We start from the raw sequence: 21,380 nt of genomic DNA, 5'->3' as shown, positions 1-21,380 counted from the left end.
ATTTAGATATATAAAGATCAGCTATCCTGGCTAGCTAACAAGCCCATACGAAGTCGGATAACGCCTATCTTCCACATTTTGCCAGCCACCGATCAATATTTAACAAAAATTTCAAGTACAATTGTGAGCCGTGGAAATCGTCATTACACCAGCACGAGCCGCAAGCCATTCATGGGTTGTCTTACAGCCACTCGTTCATACATGCAGGATCATTGAGTGCCATCCTGACGGCGGTAAAGAGGGTCCAAAATTCCACACTACAACTATCAAGCACAAACATGTGCGAGGATCAGCGGCCAGGATCTCCCTACTTCTAAGAGCATCTCCAGTCTTGATTAATGGATCTCCATAAAATTAGAACCAAGAAAAAAATTACAAAGGGAACAAACCCTTTTTTATTCTGAAGGAGAACAAACGGGACAAGTTGATATCATCAAAATTTATGCTTAAAATACCATGAAGATAATATCATTTTCAAAAAGTAAAAAGTTATTTAAGACAATTTTCAAAAGGAAAAGAAGAAATGAGAGAACAGACTGAGGTCACCTATAACTGCAGGCTTTTGTCTAACAGAGGCCTCCGAGAGTTAGGCATGAACTAAGCTAAGCTTAGGGTTAAGCTTGATGTAACGTATTAGCTAGCAGGCACATCATGAGCTCAGAATAGCCCAGCAAACTAAAGAGAGGAATAACAAATTGTATATGGAAAAAACTTTATTGGATTTTCATTACCAAATAACCCAATCAAGCCAACAAAAAGGGGGAAAACCAAAAAATAAAGGTAAAGATTATTTCTATATCATTGTTCAGGAGAACTTCGATAGAATGATGTATATTTACCAGCAGTCCAGCAGCTCAGACTTTGCTAAAATACAAACCATTGGCCAGATATTCAGAACAGATCTTTTCTTTTTTTAGAAAACGAAAAGATTAGGATGAACAACTTCAAGAAAGTAGCAGATTAAAAAATATTCAAAATAAACTGACAGAAGTCCAACTGATGTAACAGGAATAACTAGCACATATTTACTGAAAAGGCTACAATCCAAGTATTACATGCAGTGAAACTGAGTTCCAACTGGAGGGGCATGCCATTATTGGTGGATGCTAAGAGTTGTTCAACACAGATGATCACTTCTGTATCACCTCAACACAGCCTTGGTCAAATCATCTGCCAAGAATGAGTCTCTAGGTCCACTATGAGTGGCATCCCGCTCCAATGGAAACTCTTCTTTCCACCATGCAGTGAGCCTAAATCACTCCCTTACTGAACTGTTATCTAGTAAACCATTTTGCGGCTCACTATAACATGAAAACGTGCGCTAAATAGTAAAAACTTGAAATTCTTAAGGTTAAAAAAAAACCCTCTGCTGCAGAACCAGCACGAAACAATGGAAGCCACAGTCACATAATACTAATGTTGAGTAGCTTTTTGTTCAACGTTTCCAGGTGCTACCAGCTAAAACAGAAATTAGTATTGTCCCAACCTGTCAAAATTTCAGACTAGAAAATCTAGCCGTGCCGCATACAAAACTTAAGAACCAAAGGGCACACTAAAGGCCTAAAATATTGATGCTACAGCATTCTACAGAGTACATCCCAAGCTACATGAAATTCTAAAGTCTACAAAAAACCAAACAAAAAAACACAATCCATAGATCATCTAGTTCGGGGTTTCTAAACATTACATGACTCTGATAGCACTCTAAATAAGCAAAACTAGCAAGCCGGAGCTCAACAGTCTGAGAGACCCTCTATAGCATCTACGGAACCTGGCACAACCTTGCATCCCAGTAACTAGTGAAACCTGTAATGAAAAATGTCTATAACAAGTTTAGCTGGAAGAAACTGGCCTCTTTCCTACCTTGCATATGGGTGATATCGACCAGCACCACCACCATAGCCTGCCCTACTACCATACAGTCACCAGAGCCATAACCAGCACTTGGGCCAGAATCATATCCACCACCATAGCTAGAACTTCCATTACCACCAAATCCTCGTCGCCACGCCCATAGCCACCTAAGCCCCCTCCACCATATCCCCCACCAAACCCTCCATATGATCCAAGGCGACTGGAGTAACCAAGAGAAGATTCTCCTCAGGTAACCCCTAATCCTCCACCAAAACCACCATATCCACCCACCAATTCACCACCCACCAGCACCATAGCCACCATAACCACCAAACCTACACCAAGACCTCCAGAGGTCCTAATAGGAAAGCCGGGGCCAAATTCGCCGCCACCAAAAACTGCTATAAGAGTTGCCAAAAATCACCAAAGCCATCACCAAAGAACGAGACCTAGGTTCACTACCATATGCATGAGGTGGTGGGTTTGAGGCTTTCTTTTGGTTCAGCCTTCTTGATCTCCACCTACAACAAAGCAACAGCATTAACCTAATTCCTGTTACACAGTCTAGTAAGCCTCGTCTTCAGGAATATAATTGAACCTACAGTAACCTTAAACCTAAGAACATAATAAATTTGACAAAAATCAGTGATATACGCAAAATCATATGAAGTATAATAGCTCTATAAACCACAATGAAACCAAAACAATGCATGGACAGGGAGCACACCAAAATCAGGTTCAGTTCCATATCCTTCATATAAGGTTGCAGAAAACTCACCTGAGAACCAGCCAGATCAATCATATTGCCCCTTCGTTAATAAATCATCTACAACTTGTTCAGAATCAAAAATAATAAAGCCAAAGCCTCGAGGGCGGTTGGTTGCAATGATCACGTATAATCTGGTGATCAACCACTTTCCCATATTTTGAAAGAAATCCTTGAATTCATCTAATCAATAGATAAAGCACCAAAAAGAATGAGCAGCAAGCAATAGAAACATTCAGGAAGTGTATAATATTTGCTCAAAAAAAACATAATATATAAACTAAATTACCTTCTGTAACCATTGATGGGATCCCACCAACAAAGATCTTTTTTGTTTTAAAATCCTTCGATTGCACAGAGCCTTTTGGGATGGTTCTTTTGATTTCAACCTGTAGGTCACAACTCATCAGCTACCAAGTGTTTAAATATTTGGAACCACAACAATATTACTTTACCTCCCACATTAGCATCCAGCACTAGCTACTGAAATACATGCATAAGAAACAGTATAACATATAAAAGACTTGAAAATGATCAAGCTAAAGCAAACTCAAAGAAAATGAGGAAAAGAATTAACAAGCAAAATTAAAAAGAAAAGAATGCAGTACGGCATCCATCAGCAAGATGTATGGCATATATTCTATTGGTACGCAGATGTGCAAGAAGCATGCAGTCATAGTTTACAAGGCTGCAACTAATGTTATTGCTAGAAGAGGAGGAGGAAGAAGAAAGGACTGACATAGAGGCGTTCTAGTCAGTTGCAACTAATCTCCCATCACTGAAGATGTTGTTACCTAGCCCGAAACTTCACCTACAATCTCTTTCTAATAACTCAATTGTACTTTTGCTTAAAGGAAAATTGAAGAAGAGGATCTGGTGCCACTTAAGTATACAGCTCCTAACATGGAAGGCCAGACAAAGCCTACAAATAGTCGCATAATACAAAACCATATTTCTAAGACTTAACCAACAAATCACAATCCAAACATTTAGCAAAATTAACAATGGGTCAAAGACAGCTTAAAGTAATCAGTGCAAAAAATGATTTCACAAACATTGGGGATATGTTGCACATGACCAAAATCAATAAGCCACAAGCCCATAAAACAACGGGATGAACAATACATGCTGGATTACTTGGTGAATAAATAAAAAGACTATACATGAAGGCAACTGCACTTCATCAAAGAAATTGCTAGAGAGCAAATTGCTCGAGCAGGTTAGCTAGAAGCAAACTAAACCACATATGGTCATTATTTCTGTTGGGGGGAAAAACCCCAAAGTCATACCACCACGGAGGCGCTCGGCCAAAAAGCGCCAACCAGAAAGGAGCTCGGCCAAAGAGTGCCGACCAGAGAGCACCAACCAGAGGGGTGCTCGGCTAGAGAGCGCCAATCTGAAAGATGCTCGGCCCAAGAATGCCGACCGGAGCGCCAAGAGGCGCTCGGACCAACCAACGTCCCAAGTAGGGATGCTCGGCTAGAAAGAGCCGACCAGGAAGACGCTCGACTAAAGAGCGCCGATCAGAGAGAGCGCCAAGAGGCGCCCAATCAAAATAGCCAAGTAGAGATGCTCGGATAGGAACAGCCGACCAGCGGACGCCGACCAAAGAAGCGCTCAACTAGAAAGCGCTGACTAGAGAGCGCCAAATAGAGGCGCTCGGCTAGGAGGTACTCGCCCAAAGGGCGCCGAGCAGAAGTACTATGAAGCAACCCCGCCACAGGGCGCCCCATTGGGCGACCAGCTCGGCTCGGCACCCCTGCCGAGCCGATTGCCTTGGACCAAATGTTCAACTTCTGCCTAACCCTCTAAGCCTGAGGGACCTGACAACTCCACTACAACCTGCCGCTATCTCCAAGCCATCAAGGCATAAGATCTCCGCAGGTATTCGGCACGACCTGCCATTAATGCATGAAACCCCCTCGAGTCTCCGATGCACTCAGTCATTTAATGAACACGGCTCAAGGCGATCTCCGGATCACCGAACCATCAAAGCGTATGGCTCTCCCTGACCGCCGGTTCACTCGGTAATAAATGCACTTACCATCCACGGACCCCAGGCCTACCACGGCCGGCGGTTCTACCACCCCAACAGGTCCGATCGACCGTGACAACTCTCTGGTTCCGGTCTGATTCGGCCTTATTTTCCACCACGCCATTAATGGGCCAAATCGTGCCTAATTATTACAAAACAGGACAAACCTCCTGTCACCTCCCAGGTAACAAAAATCCTCCTATAAAAGGAAACCTGGGGGGAAAAGGGAAAAGGGAGGAAAAACCGGGGGCCCCGGGACAGAACCCTCCTGGACCGGGTGAAAAGAAGCAAACAGCACAGACACAATAGAGGATATCACCCTCTTCATCTTCTTCATCTTATTCAAATATTCCGGCTGTCCTCTCCATATACTCTCTTCCTTGCTCTCTCCACATATCTGCCCCCTCTGACTTAAGCATCGGAGGGCCGGCGCCGGGAGGCCCGGCCACCGGCTTTTTGCAGGACTTACAACCCCTCCAGGAGGACGTCACCGGCCGGCGCACCGCCGTCCGCCCTTCCGGCAGCGGAGCTCCTCCTTCCCCTGGCTTCGCGGCAGCCCCCGGGTCCAATTTCCAGCAACAGTTGGCGCTAGAGGAAGGGCACCGAGTTCGCTGCCATGAAGCTAAGAAGCAAAGGGGCTTCCAACGCCTCTCGACGTCCTCCACCCAGCCCTGAGCATTCCGTCCGGAACTCACCACTTCCGGCCGAGTCAACCCCTCTTGGCTACCGCTGTCCAAAGCTTGCAACCCAGGGGCATCCCAACGGCACCGCCTCCTCCGGCTCCAGCTCAACCGGAGCCTCCTACAAGCGGACTTCCCCTTCGAGGTCAGGACTCCCAAGTCCAAGCCTCCCTCTGGAGAGAGCACCCAGCCAGAGGCTATGGAGGCTGGCCACAGCCTTCAGAAGCTGAGTCGGTTCCAGGGCAACCTGCGCTCGAACGAACCGCTGCAGCGATCCTCCAGAATGATGAACTCGACAAGAAGGTCGAGAAGCTGGAGCGCCAAATCCAGGCACTCCACGGGAGAAAATCAGGACATGATAACGACTTCGAGTTCACTACGAAGTCTCCCTTCTCCCCGGAGATCGAAGATGAACCGGTCCCACTACGGTTCAAGATGCCCCAGGTGGAGCCCTACAACGGCAAGGCTGATCCCCTGGACCACCTGGAGAGTTACCGGGTCTTAATGGCCCTACAAGGAGCCTCGGAGGCCATGATGTGCAAAGCTTTTCCGGCGACACTCCGAGGGCCAGCCCGACTTTGGTTCACCGGGCTGAAGCCGAGTACTGTCTCTTCCTTTGAGCAGCTCGGCAGACAATTTGCTGGCAACTTTGCCGCCAGCCAGCCCCAGCGGCGAACATCCGACTCCCTCCTTGACATCAAACAAAAGGAGGGAGAATCCTTCAAGGAGTACTTGGACCGGTTCACCGCCGCAACATGGGAGGTCCGGGAGCTTGACCAGTCAATCGCCATGTCAGCATTGAAGACTGGAGCCCGGTCCTACAGATTCCTCTTCTCGATCGAGAAGAATTTCCCCATAGACCTCACCGAAATGTTCGCTCGGGCGCGGAAGTATGCCAAGGCAGAAGAGGCCGTGGCAGTTAGGCGGGGTGGGACCGAGCAGAACCCCAAGAAAAGATGCCGCGAGGAGCGCGGCCGGCCCAGAAGCCCGTCTCCGCGACGAGCTAAGAATCCGCCCCGCCCGAAGAGTCCACCCCGGTTGAGAGGACCGCCACAGCAGAGGTCACCACTCCGCCCGAGGTTCCCACTGCAGGCCCGTGCACCCCAAGGGAGGTATGAAAAGTATACTCCCCTCAATGCTCCTCGGGCTGAAATCCTCATGGAAATTGAGAGCCGGGATTGCATCCGGCTCCCCCCTCCAAAGCCAGACACCAGAATCCGGCGTGATCTCCGGAAGTATTGCCGTTTTCACCAGGATCACGGCCATGATACCGAGGATTGTTATCAGCTCCGAAATGAGATCGAAGCACTCATTCGCCGAGGGGTGCTCGATCGGTTTGTGCAAGGCCGGCGTGAAGGGAAGAAGCCAGCCGAAGGAGCAGCACAGCCTGAAGGTTCAAATGCCAACAGGCCCATCGCCGGCGTCATCAACACTATCCGAGGCGGGACCTCGGCTGGGGAAGCCTCAGGGGAAGAAGCCTCCTCGAAGCGCCCGCGCACCTCTGAAGCCATCTCCTTCTCAGATGACGATCTAGAGGGAGTCGAAACTCCCCATGATGACGCCATGGTCATCTCCATGATCATAAATAAATTTGATGTAAAACGCATCCTGGTTGATAATGGAAGCTCGGCGAATGTTTTGTATTTTGGTGCTTATTGTAAAATGGGGATGACAAAAGAACAGCTACGGAGAATGAATGCTCCGCTAGTTGGATTCACTGGGGATTCAGTCCCAGTAGAGGGCGAGATCGACCTTCTGGTCACAGCCGGGCTCGCCCCTCGTGAAAGTACCGTGGGTATGAGCTTCCTTGTGATACGCCTGCCCTCGGTTTACAACGCCATCCTCGGAAGGCCAGGACTCAACGCCCTCCGAGCAGCGGTCTCAACTCACCACCTGCTGATGCGATTCCCCACCAGTCAGGGAGTCGGTGAAGCCCGAGGGGACCAAATGGTGGCAAGGCGATGCTACCTAGCGACCCACGAGGCAAGACGACCAGCCGAGGTGCCTGCCCCAACGACTGACCAGTCCTCAACTGAAGTTATGGAGGCACGGGTCAACCCCCAGAAAGAGCGGGTAGAGCCTGGTGAGTTGTTAATTCAAGTTCCCTTACGAGAACTTTTCCGAGCTAACCGTGCAGGTCGGCTCTGGCCTTGGCGAACACGAGAGGAGTCGCCTCGTCAACTTCCTACGAGACAACATGGATGTCTTCGTATGGTCGCCTGCAGACATACCAGGGATAGATCCAGAGATCATGGTCCACCGGCTCCAAGTAAAGCCGACCTGCAAGCCCGTGCGACAAAAGAAGCGAGGCGCCGCTCCTGAACGACAACGAGCAGCAGCCGAGGAGGTTGGCAAGCTCCTTGAAGCCGGCTTCATCCGGGAGATATCCTACCCGGAATGGCTCGCCAATGTGGTCCTCGTCAAAAAAGCTAGCGGAAAGTGGCGTATGTGCGTGGACTACACCGACCTGAATAAAGCCTGCCCGAAAGACAGCTTTCCACTTCCCAGCATCGACCAGCTCGTGGACTCCACCTCGGGTCACGAGCTGCTGGCATTCATGGACGCCTTTTCCGGATATAACCAGATCCGCATGGCGCCAGAAGATGAAAAAAAGACAGCCTTCATCACCGACAGGGGAACCTACTGCTACAAAGTGATGCCGTTCGGCCTAAAAAATGCCGGGGCAACTTATCAAAGGCTGGTCAGCCGGATCTTCAAAGACCAAATAGGCCGAAACATGGAGGTCTACGTGGATGACATGCTGGTAAAAAGCAAGGCGGCGCAAGACCACATAGCCGACCTCAATGAAGCATTCTCCACACTCTGAAAATACCAGATGAAGCTCAACCAAGCTAAATGTGCATTCGGGGTCACCTCCGGCAAATTCCTCGGCTTCATCATTACACAACGAGGAATTGAGGCCAATCCAGAGAAGATCCGAGCCCTCCAAGGGATGACGCCTCCCAGGACGGTCAAGGAGGTACAGCGGCTCACAGGCCGAGTGGCAGCCCTCGGGAGATTTATCTCCCGCTCGGCCGAGCGCTGCTTTCCATTCTTTGCAGCCCTCAAGAAGCCGAAGAGCTTCTTGTGGTCGGACGAGTGCCAGCAATCTTTTGAAGAGCTCAAGCACCTGCTGGCTTCCCCCTCCCCTGCTCACGAAGCCTCAACAGGGTGAGCTCCTCTACTTGTATCTAGCTGTCTCCCCTGTAGCAGTAAGCTCGGTCCTGGTCCGAGAAGAGGGGAAACTTCAGAAACCAGTGTATTACACCAGCCGGGTCTTAAGGGACGCTGAGACCCGATACTCCAAGCTTGAGAAGACCGCTTATGCTTTGGTCATCTCGGCTCGGAGGCTCCGACCCTACTTCCAAGCTCATACAGTGGCTGTGCTGACTGACCAGCCGGTCAAGCAGATCTTGCAGAGATCAGATCGTGCGGGTCGGATCACTAAATGGGCCATTGAGCTCGGAGAATTCGACATCGAGTACCGGCCCAGACCGACGATCAAAGCACAAGCACTCGCAGATTTTATTGTCGAGTGCACCATACCGGATGAGGTCGAGCCTGAACCTGAGCCACCGCTGGAGCAGAACCCGAGTTTGACATGGACTCTACATGTCGATGGCTCTTCAAACTCAGGGGGTAGCGGAGCAGAATTTATTCTCACCAGCCCGGAGGGGGTGGTCGCCGAGCAGGCCCTGCGCCTCGAGTTTCCTGCTTCCAATAACATGGCGGAGTATGAAGCGCTCGTCGCCGGGCTTAAGCTAGCCAAAGAGCTAGAACTGAAGGACTTGAAGGCCTTCAGTGATTCTCAGCTCGTCGTCAACCAAATTGTGGGCGACTTCGAAGCCAGAGACCCGACCATGCAGAAATATCTCCAGAAGGTACGGGATCTCGCCTCGACCTTGAACTTTTTCCACATTCAACATATTGCCAGGTCGAAGAATCTCAAGGCCGACCAGCTATCAAAGCTGGCGTCCTCTCGCATGAGCGAGCTTCCCAAAGAAGCAGTACTGGAATATCTCCAAAAGCCCAGCACAGACGAGCCCGAGCAGACCTTCTGCACCGAGCTCGAGCCAAGCTGGATGGATGAACTCATCAGCTATCTGCAAAACAAAACCCTCCCTGCTGATGTACGAGAGGCTCGCCGAATCAAGCGCCTCGCCACCCGATACATACTATACGAGGGAAAGCTCTACCGGAAATCCTTCACCTCTCCCCTCCTCAGATGCCTTCGCCCAACGGAAGCTAATTATGCCCTGCGCGAAGTCCACGAAGGAATTTGTGGAAACTATCTGGGAGGGCGAGCATTGGCCCATAAAATTCTGCGCCAAGGATATTATTGGCCGACACTCCAGAAGGATGCTATGGATTTCGTCCAAAGATGCGACCGGTGCCAAAGGAACGCCAATGTTCAGCGCCGGCCCTCGGCTCCTTTGACTTCTATCAGCTCCCCTTGGCCTTTTGCCCAGTGGGGAATTGACATCCTTGGGCCATTTCCACTGGCCACCAAGCAAAGGAAGTTCCTGGTCGTCTCCATCGACTATTTCACTAAGTGGGTGGAAGCTGAGCCCCTCGCCTGGATCACTGAGCAGAAGATGCGGGATTTCGTCTGGAAGTCCATCATTTGCAGATTCGGGCTTCCCCGCATCCTTATCTCTGACAACGGTCGCCAGTTCGACAACATCCATTTCAGAGAGTTCTGCTCCGAGCTTGGCATTGACCACCGCTTCATCTCGGTCGCGCATCCTCAGACAAACGGAGAAACCGAGGTAACAAATCGTACTATTTTGCAGGGTCTCAAAACCAGGCTCGACAAATCCAAAGGACAATGGGTCGAAGACCTATACAATGTCCTGTGGGCTTACCGGACTACGTTCCGCGTCCCCACCGGCGAGACTCCCTTCAACCTAACATATGGGACGGAGGCCGTCATTCCACTAGAGATTGGGCTCCCCTCTCCAAGAGTCAAGCACCACGATGCCAGCTCCAACTCTTCGCAGCTCAGAGGCAACCTCGACCTGATCGAGGAAACAAGGGAGGTCGCCCGAGTACGTATGGCGAGGTACCAGCAAAAGACAGCTCAGTACTACAACGCCAGGGTCAAAGTCAAATCTTTCAGACCAAGGGACCTTGTCCTAAGAAGAGCTGAAACCTCCCGACCAACTGAGCGAGGGAAGCTGGCCCCGAATTGGGAAGGACCATACCGAGTCACGCGCATTCGCCGACCCGGAACTTATCAATTGGAGTCTCTAGATGGGACTCCCATTCCGTGGAGCTAGAGCTCTGAAAATCTCCGCGTGTACCACCAGTAGAACCCTGAGGGGTTCCCCATTATTCAACCATTGAATTTCATTCTATGAATTTCATTTCACAATAAACTGATGGTTTGCGAACTTATTCCGAGCTCACCAATTTTCCTGATTATCTCATGGCATAAGGTTCATTCTTCTTCCCTGACCACGGTTGGGATGCCCCGATGCTTCGGGATGATGGAGTACCTGCGTGGACCTCCTAAAGATGTCCGTGAGTTCGTGGTGCGCTCTCCATCAACCAACGAGCTCGGCTCGTTCTCCTACCCTGGCCACGGTCAGGATGCCCCGAGACGTCGGGATGCCCCGGTTACCGGGAAGCTCGAGACGTCGAGACATGAGTAACGGTCCTCTCTGACCGGACGAGCTCGGCTCGTGCTCCATCGATTATTGAATAGCGGTCCTCTCTGACCGGACGAGCTCGGCTCGTGCTCCATCTATTGAGTAGCGGTCCTCTCTGACCGGACGAGCTCGGCTCGTGCTCCATCGATTATTGAGTAGCGGTCCTCTCTGACCGGACGAGCTCGGCTCGTGCTCCATCTATTGAGTAGCGGTCCTCTCTGACCGGACGAGCTCGGCTCGTGCTCCATCGACTATTGAGTAGCGGTCCTCTCTGACCGGACGAGCTCGGCTCGTGCTCCTACCCCGACCTCGGCCGGGATGCCTCGAGACGTCGAGATGCCCCGGTTCATCGGGATGCCCCGATACGTTGGGATGTTGTCTTTATTGGCCAAACGAGCTCGGCTCGTTCTCCATCGCCGGATTTCTCTGCCGACATCCCCAAAGAACGGAGTCCGAGCAGAGAAGCGTCTTCAGTCGCCTAGGCGCAAAGACGCACACGGTACAAGGTACCCATTTATTTAATATTTTTACATTATCTATTCTGCTCTTGGATTTCTCTGCCGACGTCCCCAAAGAACGGAGTCCGAGCAGAGAAGCGTCTTTAGTCGCCTCGGCGCCAGGACGCACACGGTACAAGGTACCCATTTATTTAATGTTTTTACATTATCTATTCTGTTCTTGGATTTCTCTGCCGACGTCCCCAAAGAATGGAGTCCGAGCAGAGAAGCGTCTTCAGTCGCCTTGGCGCAAAGACACACACGGTACAAGGTACCCATTTATTTAATGTTTTTACATTATCTATTCTGCTCTTGGATTTCTCTGCCAACGTCCCCAAAGAACGGAGTCCGAGCAGAGAAGCGTCTTTAGTCGCCTCGGCGCCAGGACGCACACGGTACAAGGTACCCATTTATTTAATGTTTTTATATTATCTATTCTGCTCTTGGATTTCTCTGCCGACGTCCCCAAAGAACGGAGTCCGAGCAGAGAAGCGTCTTTAGTCGCCTCGGCGCCAGGACGCACACGGTACAAGGTACCCATTTGCTTAATGTTTCTACATTAATGTCTACATTATCTATTCTATTCTTGGATTTCTCTGCCGACGTCCCCAAAGAATGGAGTCCGAGCAGAGAAGCGTCTTCAGTCGCCTTGGCGCAAAGACGCACACGGTACAAGGTACCCATTTATTTAATGTTTCTACATCATCTATTCTGTTCTTGGATTTTTCTCTGCCGATGTCCTCAAAGAACGGACGCCGAGCAGAGGAGCGTCTTCAATCGCCTCGGCGAAGGAGTGCTAATGACACCAGCACATTATTATACTAAGTCCGGTGAATTTCCGTCACGAGTTGACGAGCATTCGACCCATTCGTTGGAAACGAATCTGGTCCGCCCCGGCAACGCGAGGATCGAAGTTCACTAACTTCGCAAAAATTTTAAGTCCTAGAGACCGCCTTAGGGCTCGGTCGAATTCTGGACTGAGCTCGGGAAGACTCTCCGAGCCCAAATCCTTTGGTATAAGCACAAGCGTTGCTATACCACTGGTTGAAGGACCGAGCAATGGAGCTCGGCAAGCCAAACTTAAACTCAAACCCTGTGGCGGGAAAAGCTGAGGCCCTAGAGCCCATATCCTCGGAACCTAAAACGGATCCGAGCAGAAAAACTTGGACTATGACAGACGAGTTTCCAAAAAAGAAATGCATATTCATTTCAAAAAGGCCCGTAGGCTAAGTACAAAATTCGGGTTTGACCCTTACAAGTATGGGAGGCCATCCCGACTTTACAAGAAATAACAAAAATTACATCAAAGGCTCGAGCTCGACCACCTCGGCCTCGGCAGTACCGGGAGTGGTTGACTCAGCAGCCGGAACCTCTTCGGTGGCCTCGGCAGCGATGGGAGTAGCCTCGGGGGCGGCTTCGGTCGCCTCGGCCTCCGGAGCATCCGCCTCCGCATCCGGCCTTTCGACCCCTGCTCCCGGTTGGAGCAAGTTCACGTCAAAATCCGAGAGCCGCCGCAATTGATTGCGGAAATCCCGGAAGCCCTGGATCAGCCCATTCACGCCCTCCTCTTCCAGGAGGTCGCGGAACTCCTCCGACTCGCGAAAGAGCGCCACCGCGCTCTGAGCTTGCTCCCGAGCCTCGAGCTCCCGAGCCTCGTGGTAGGTGGCCTTCTTCTCGAGGGTTTTTATTTCCCGCTCGAGCTCCGAATGTCGGAGGCGGGCATTCCCCACCTCCTGCTCGCGGGAGGCCAGCGCCTGCTCCGCTTTGGCCAATCGAGCCTCTGCGGCGCGCAGCTCGGACCTCGCCAATGCATGCGCGCCCTTCTCTTCACCGAGCTCAGCGGTCAGAGCTCGAATCTTTTCATCAGATGCTCCGACCTTTCCTTGGAACACCTGTCGTTCGGCCTCAGAGGCCTGGTATTTCTCCTCGGAGGCCTGGTACTTCGCCTCGGCGGCCATGTACCTCTTCTGGGCCTCCTCGTAACTGCGCTGGCACCTCCGGGCTTTCTCCCGATATTCTTGGACTAGGTGCATCAGCATCTCTGTCTCGTGCAAATGCTGTAAAAGAGACGAAAAGAAAAACATAAGGCGCCACTAGTAGAAAATCTATACGGATTACACAAGTGGAAGATTTTACTTACCCGGACGGCGTTGCAGCGGGTATAGTCCATGAAAGCATTATAGCTCATGGACTGCATCATTGCCCGGTCGGCTGGGAGCAGCGCGACCCGGAATACCTCCAGCGCTACTCGAGGGTTTTCGAGGGTTGAATCACCCTCGAACACCGACCAGGTGGATGCAAGGGGCACCCGTCCCCCCGAGCCCGATGGGCCCGGAAGGCCAGCATCGGCTGGCCTAGGTAGAGCCGACCCCGAAGCTCCCTGACTGCCCCCCGGTTCGAAGCTAGGGGGCTGGGGTCGGACGAGCGGCCGATCTGACCGCCGCACAACTATAACGGGGCGTGCAAGCACGGGACCCGCTGAACTCCTCCCCTGGTCGGCAACTGGAGCATCCTGCCGACCAGGGATCTGCGCCAAGGGCGCCGGGCATGGGGGCGCCATCGGGGCTCCTCTGGAGCCCGAGCCCCCGGAACCCGCGCCCTCTCCCCGATCAGCCTCAGGGCGCGCGGGCTGAGAAGGACCCGCCTCAGAGTCAGCGGGGCGAGAAGGCCCCGCCTCGGGATGCGCAGGGCGGGAAGGACCTGCCTCGGCCACCGCTGCCGCCGAGGGAGTCGAAGTTGCCGAGACCTTTTGCTTCTTTCTCGGCTCGGTGGGCTCTCCCGAGAGCTCGGCCGCTCTCTTCTGGAAGCGGGCGTAAAGAACTTCGCTTTTCGTCACCATCTTTGCGATATCTGCAAAGGCGAACAGGATTAGAACATTAGAACAATGAGGAAATAAAAAGAGACACTGTAACTACCCTTACCGTGGGGACGTGCCGAGCTCAAGCCCACGTTCACCAAAGCGTCCTCACATATGAGGCCGTTTAGTAAAATGCCGTCCCCGAGGCTGCGGATGGCGTCGAGGATCCCCTGCTCACGTGGAGAAAGTCTGGGGGGTTTGTTGATGGACTTGAGCTGAGCCGGTCCCCACCGGGGGTCAAACCCCCAGGACTGTGCAGAACCAAGGAAGAAGAATTTCTCCTTCCAGCCATGAATGGACGAGGGGGCACCATGAAAGAGTGGCCGACCCGCCCGAAGGGCGATGTAAAGCCACTCCCCGTCTCCCGGATTCGACTTAAAAATAAAAAGTCGCCGAAAGACGTTGACAGAAGTCGGAATCCCCTGCAGTAAACACAGGGATAGAAAACCGACCACCGTCCTCCAGGCGTTCGGAGTGAGTTGCGCCGGAACCAACTGGCACACCGTTAGCAACTCATTCACGAAGCCGTGAAGAGGAAATCGGAGGCCGGCCCAGAGCGATTCCAGATGCACTCCGATCCGGCCTACCGGAGGATCGGTTATCCGGTCCCTCCGCCTGGCGGGCTCCAAACGGAACCCGTGAAGAGGGAAGAACCACTCTTCGGTCATCTCGACCTCCAGGACGCTCATGGTGGACTCGACTTCGCTAGGGAGAGAACCCATTGCGAGAAAAAGAAATCAAAAAGAAGAGGGACCTGAGGGAAACGCCGGAGAGAAGGAACTTCGGTCTGAGGAAGACTGGAAGGAAAGCTGGAAACAGAAGGCAATAGAAAGAGGACAAGGGGCCAGGGGAGAGTTTAAATAGACCTCCCCAACGGCCCGGATCAGCGAGAAAAACGCTGTATCCTGTTTAGATGGCGACGCGTGTCGGTCCAAAAGACAGAACGACGCATTTAATTAGGGCTAGCGCTTCGGACGCTGAAGCGCCCCATCGGATCGTGTGGAAAGGCGTCCGCAATCGAAGATCGTGTGGCCCCATCATGAGCCCACGACGCGAGGACGCTTCGCGAAAGGTGCCCCAATAATGAGGCTTTTCGGAAAAGAAGAGACGCCGCCTATTAAAGGCACCTCGAAACCTCCGATAATTCAAAATGCGCAGTAAATTAAAAAATTTTCGGAATCCGTAACGGCCCAACTAAAGCTACTTCCCGCGCTCCAGCTGGTAGCCAACTGGAACTCGGAAGTCGGGGGGTAGTGTTGGGGAAAAAACCCCAAAGTCATACCACCACGGAGGCGCTCGGCCAAAAAGCGCCGACCAGAAAGGAGCTCGGCCAAAGAGTGCCGACCAGAGAGCACCAACCAGAGGGGTGCTCGGCTAGAGAGCGCCAATCTGAAAAGATGCTCGGCCCAAGAATGCCGACCGGAGCGCCAAGAGGCGCTCGGACCAACCAACGTCCTAAGTAGGGATGCTCGGCTAGAAAGAGCCGACCAGGAAGACGCTCGACTAAAGAGCGCCGACCAGAGAGAGCGCCAAGAGGCGCCCAATCAAAATAGCCAAGTAGAGATGCTCGGATAGGAACAGCCGACCAGCGGACGCCGACCAGAGAAGCGCTCAACTAGAAAGCGCTGACTAGAGAGCGCCAAATAGAGGCGCTCGGCTAGGAGGTACTCGCCCAAAGGGCGCCGAGCAGAAGTACTATGAAGCAACCCCGCCACAGGGCGCCCCATTGGGCGACCAGCTCGGCTCGGCACCCCTGCCGAGCCGATTGCCTTGGACCAAATGTTCAACTTCTGCCTAACCCTCTAAGCCTGAGGGACCTGACAACTCCACTACAACCTGCCGCTATCTCCAAGCCATCAAGGCATAAGATCTCCGCAGGTATTCGGCACGACCTGCCATTAATGCATGAGACCCCCTCGAGTCTCCGATGCACTCAGTCATTTAATGAACACGGCTCAAGGCGATCTCCGGATCACCGAACCATCAAAGCGTATGGCTCTCCCTGACCGCCGGTTCACTCGGTAATAAATACACTTACCATCCACGGACCCCAGGCCTACCACGGCCGGCGGTTCTACCACCCCAACAGGTCCGATCGACCGTGACAACTCCCTGGTTCCGGTCTGATTCGGCCTTATTTTCCACCACGCCATTAATGGGCCAAATCGTGCCCAATTATTACAAAACAGGACAAACCTCCTGTCACCTCCCAGGTAACAAAAATCCTCCTATAAAAGGAAACCTGGGGGAAAAAGGGAAAAGGGAGAAAAAACTGGGGGCCCCGGGACAGAACCCTCCTGGACCGGGTGAAAAGAAGCAAACAGCACAGACACAATAGAGGATATCACCCTCTTCATCTTCTTCATCTTATTCAAATATTCCGGCTGTCCTCTCCATATACTCTCTTCCTTGCTCTCTCCACATATCTGCCCCCTCTGACTTAAGCATCGGAGGGCCGGCGCCGGGAAGCCCGGCCACCGGCTTTTTTGCAGGACTTACACCCCTCCAGGAGGACGTCACCGGCCGGCGCACCGCCGTCCGCCCTTCCGGCAGCGGAGCTCCTCCTTCCCCTGGCTTCGCGGCAGCCCCCGGGTCCAATTTCCAGCAACAATTTCAATCAAAAAAAATGTTCAGGTTTGCAGAGTTTATGCTTCCAACATTGATCAAGACAAGCTGTCATCTTGTAAGCAAAAACTCCAATGCAATAAAAACGTGAAAACCTTTTATGATCAGAGTTCTCTTCTCTTTCCTACAATCAGACCCATTTGAAAAATGGCTTTAAAGTTTCTAAGCTTCAGAGTCCAAGAATAAGTAAACTTCACAGGATTTCTCACTTTGCTGGAAAGTGCAATTTTAGAGACACATGTAATGAGAAAATATATCCCAATAATGTTATCTATTTTCATGCGTGTGGAACAAGTTGGGGATTTCAGAAGCACTAACTGACTAACAAATGAAAAAGAGATGGCAAGCCATGAAATGCCAATATCAGAAATTCATAGATATACCTGTCATTAATGCACGATGGGGCTACTATTAAATTCAAAGTACAATTCGTAATGCCAAAGAAAATGTGAAGGTTATGTTGGACAATGAGATGTGACGTGTGAAAGATACTTTTCTCCTCCACAATCATGATGGGCTAACCATGGATCTCATGCTCCAACGTTAGCATAATCAACTGATAGGTAAGGCTACCATTTCCTAATTTTGAAAAATTAAACTATCAATAACTCCTAAATGCTTTATTTCTTATCTTTTGGATTATTTGAATGTGTTTTAAGCTTGAGAATTTCAATGTGCAGATTGCTTTGTCAGCTTACCTCTTCTTATGTTGTGGAAGGAATTGGAGTATGTAACACATTATAAAGAATCTTAAGAGGAAGAAGTTGAAATCTCAATGAGCAATTGCTCATGTTGATATCCATGGCAATCTCAGACTTGTTTCAAGGACAAAGAATACTCACAAGGCCCATACCAATTTTGGGATATTATTGGTGATGAACTGATGATGTTTGTTTGGAAAAGGCCACAGAATTAGAAATAGCTAATAGTTCACTGGGTGAACCTATCACTACACCAAAAGGCTTTTTTATGTTAATTGGTATAAGGATCTCACCCAACAAGAGGTGGGAAGGAATAATTAACTTCAAAGAATGAAACATTTTGCCATTTTTGGGCAACATAATATTATGTAAGTATGTATATTTCTTTTTATAGCTTTATCATAACAAGTGCTTGTATTTCAATATTTATATTTGAAGTTATTCTTTTTGCGTTTTCATGTTCAATATAATAAGTCAAAAGAATGAGTATATTGTCTCTTTTGTGATGTCACACATTCTAACTTATTTGCTTGTCTTATACAGTGAAGGGAATGAAGGTGCAATGTTGCCATTATATTTTGTCTTATTCTGATCCTTTTTGAAATCTACACGAACAAGAGATGAATGGATTTTTGTTCTCAAAATGTGAAGAACAAGTTCCCCCAAATTGGTAGCTTATTTTTTTTATCAAACATGGGAATAAAAACTGAAGCACTAGTACACAAGAATGTGAAAATCTATATCATTGCTAAAGGTTTTACATGTTAACTTTTCAACTTTTTGTTTTTATATTCGCACTTTATTGATGAAAATCTTGGTTTTCAGTTGATGAAAATCTTGGACATTTGCTTAATTTTGGAGATATATAGGTCATATATTATGACAAAGATACTAGTAGTAAGGCAAAAAATACAACATCAGCATTTTAGTTTAAGATAATATCTGACTAGTTTGTTGCAGTTGTCCTAGATGTTATACTCTTCTGGTTGTAATCAACTATAAATGAACAAAATTATCTTGTGCAGCTTTCTAAGGTCACTTAGCTAGCATTCTGCATCTCAACATACAAACCAAACAACATGGTAATTGTGTGATTAATAACAATGGATGAATGTCGAAACTAAGAGTCCAATACTACAAAGTACTGCATCATGCCCGTATAATTCATACTAATAAGTTCCAACTTGTCAACAAAAGAAGCATCACACAAAACAAAAGTAAAAGATACAACATATTAATTTTTCTATTCAAAAAATTTATATGATTTATTTATTAATAATAATTTTTCTACATATATCCGTATCCAATTTTTTTCCACTTGCTGAATCGAATACTCAGAAACTTCACCTATCTGATTCTCATGTCCATGACACTGATGATAAATAGTAGAAAACTATTAGCAATAGATGAAGGAAATAATTGATAAAGACTCAGTAAAGCGTCTGAGCATCCAAATTATGCAAGTAACTTCGAATATAAAATGAAAACGCATCCACATGAGATTTTAAAGGAGGGGAAAAATGTGTTTCATCATACAACTAATTTCTCAACTGGAAAGCACCGGAAAGAATAAGCTAATAATTGAATCAAGCTAAATATAACATTCTCAGCTTGCAAATGACATTTACCTGTTTTCCATTGATTATATGGGTATCCTCAATTACTTTATCAACAACGGAAGGATCAGCATAGGTGATGAAACCAAAACCCCTTGGTTGCGATGTGTATTTATCTTTCATTATCACATGGTCTATAATCTCGCCATACTTCCCAAAATGCTTTGTAAATGTAGCTGTTATGGGGAATAGAGATAATGCAGTTTCAGGAGAAACATTTAACATGGCATGTGGATATTATACAAATATCAAAAAGTACTCCAGGAAATAGATAATCAACAATAACCACGCAAAACATAATAGAAAATACAACATAATCACAAGAAAATTACGATATCCAAAAATAAAAGCATATAATATTGATAGAATCAGCCCAAAATTTTAAATGGTCTTGATAAGGAAAAAAGCATAAAGAAATTATGCCCTAGCATATTAGTGGCCAACAAGGATATATAGTACAACAAAAAAAAGAGGAGGAAAACAGGACAATTCAAACAAACACTACAATATCGAGTAAGCAACAACATTGTTGTGGGGTGTTTGTATTTGCCAGGTGCGGATAAGAGGATCATTTCTCTATGAAACACATACACGGTCATACAGAAAATGGAAATCTTGAATTAAAAAAAAAAAAAGTGGGATAGGATATGGTAGGGATATGAGACCATAAGCATGTTCTTTTACATATTAAAATTTAATGCATGTCATAAACATTATATATGTGTGGTTTATTAGACATTCTACAGTTTAAGGCTTTCAATGCTCTCCTTCCATAAATTCTCTTTCCCAGTAAGGCACACATGAGAGAAGAAACTGTGCATTACATGGATGTTAAGACACATGATGTAAAAGATAAAGTGACAAAATAAATTGTGATTGTACAGCAATAAGTGAAAAATGCCTTGGGCTAAAATAGAAACCAGGTTTTTCTATAAATTAAAAAAAAAGAGATAAAAAAAGATCAGGCGTAGGGCTATCAACAAACTAGAAGCACCATATAAGTAAAGCCACTGGAAATAACAATTTGAAAGGAGTGTATTTGACACCAAGGCTTCAGCGTCCTGATGGAAAGAACAACAACAAAAGCAGTGCCCAGAAATATGGTTTAAGCCTTTAAGGCTATCATCTCCTTGATTATAAGTATATTACAGCAAAAATGGCCTGAAGGCGGATGGGATCCTTAAAACTGCAACAAACAAACCAATAGACACAATAGCCTAGCATAGCTTGCTAAACCCAAAAAAAACTTAAATGGTGTTATATCCAACCACATAGACCAACAAAAATTGCACTGGAGATACAAAGAAGAAAAAGAAAAAGAAAAACCTGTATTTGGTTCATCAAAACTTAATAAATGACTAACATTGAAACAAGGTTACACAGGCAGTAAAAGCATTGATAGGGAGAATAATTACCAAAGTCAAAAAAAGGGACAATTTCACCTTCTGGAAAATGGTCAACATCATTAGAGTAACAGAAGAAGAAATCAAGCATTGAACAAGGGCCAGATCTGTGAATAATTATAAAGTCAGGATATCAAAGTGTAATCAAGGGAGAAAGACAACCAAATCAGGAACGACACATGCTGAGGGCAATCAACATCATCTGAGTTTAGATCTCGACAACACGGATCCATCGCACCGAAATCAGGCATTAAAATCCGATTTATTAAGCAAAAAAAACCGATGAATCATATCACAATTAAAACAGCTCGACGTGCTTACAACCCTTCCAATATTTCATTTTTTCTTGAAAAAAGGAATTTAACACACGAAAACCGCATGATAATAATAGCAATGAATCCACACTTTAGTTGACTGGAATTAAAAATATCCAAAATTTATATGGAAGAAACCCTAGAGGAATGAGGAATAGCACAGGAGACTCACCAATGCTCGTGTCCTTGGGAAGTCCTCCAACAAAGATCTTTCTGCGGCCAAAAGAGAAGATTTTAAGAGGAGGAACGCGTTAGAGACCTCTAAACGAACCGCAAAACCGGGATAAAACGATGGATCGAAATCTTTATTGAATAAAAAGAAAAAAAACGACGAATCGATAAAGATCTCACCCGGGGCTCGCTCCGTCGTGCTCCCTGGCC

General features: G+C 48.3%; 1 pseudogene; it reads right to left on the bottom strand.

Moving 5' to 3' along the window:
* Positions 1–1,557: 1,557 nt before the first annotated feature.
* LOC120105605 lies at positions 1,558–21,376 on the bottom strand (annotated as a pseudogene).
* Positions 21,377–21,380: the final 4 nt, after the last annotated feature.

The sequence above is a fragment of the Phoenix dactylifera genome, unplaced genomic scaffold, assembly GCF_009389715.1.
Source record: "Phoenix dactylifera cultivar Barhee BC4 unplaced genomic scaffold, palm_55x_up_171113_PBpolish2nd_filt_p 000320F, whole genome shotgun sequence".
Taxonomy (NCBI): Eukaryota; Viridiplantae; Streptophyta; class Magnoliopsida; order Arecales; family Arecaceae; genus Phoenix; species Phoenix dactylifera.
Note: the sequence above shows the minus strand (reverse complement) of the source record. Positions and strands in the feature narration are given on the sequence as shown.